The following is a 1,027-nucleotide window of genomic DNA, read 5'->3' on the forward strand; positions in this document are numbered from 1 at the left end:
ATTATTTTTAATAATAATGATATTATTATTTTTTTATTAATATTATTATTTTTTTATTAATATTATTATTATGGATATTCTTCCATGCGAACAACCAAACACAGTAATGTAATATTCTTGAGAATTTGAAAAAGATTCATGTATGGAACCAAACATAGTAATGTATTATTCCTAAGAATCATATTACTCTCCATCACTTTCCTGAGAATATGATTCCTACTGATTCTCGCATACCAAACGCCCCCTTTGAATGATGAGTTAAATTTATTACAATTAATGAAATTAAATTCTTATCACGTCACTTCATTAAATTGCTATATTTAATAGGTGACTATCGATGGAGACCTAACTATTGAAAACTCACATATATATATATTTATATGTATATATATATATGTATATATGTATATAAGCACATGTTATAGCATGTGTCAGCCTGTAAATAAAAAAATTAAAATAACAAGTGGGATCGGACCTACAACCGCCCATCTAACATTATCTTTTGACCTAAAAAAAAAAATCTAAGCTTGAGCTACAAATTTTAGTGCGGGAAGCAATAAATCATTCTTCTTCCTTCTTGTGATCTTATGCTTTCTTATCATGATGTTTGTGATTGTTAACATGATTAAAAATCCAAAATTATGAACTTTTTTATTTAATTATTCTATTCAAGAGAATGAGGATGTGGAATTTGTTGACTGTCAAGGTGACATATTTTGTTATTATTATTGTTATTATTGTAATTATTATAATTTTATTATTATTATTATTATTATTATTATTATTATTTGAAATGCAGTGTGACTGTGTTCATTAAGACTTTTGGTAGAAGTTATAATGAGAATAAGGACATGTTTAGCAAATGGTAAAGAAATATATTGGGAAAAGTTAAGGCGGCAGCATCGCTATTTCGAGAGAAGAAGAAGAAGAAAAAAAGAGGCATAGAGGTGAAAGAGGCACAGAGTAAAACTAGGGCAGTGATGAAAAGAAAAAGGCGTGTTAATTGTTTAGTATGTAATATATATAT

This window comes from Morus notabilis, unplaced genomic scaffold (assembly GCF_000414095.1).
Source record: "Morus notabilis unplaced genomic scaffold, ASM41409v2 Scaffold165, whole genome shotgun sequence".
In the NCBI taxonomy this organism is placed as follows: Eukaryota; Viridiplantae; Streptophyta; class Magnoliopsida; order Rosales; family Moraceae; genus Morus; species Morus notabilis.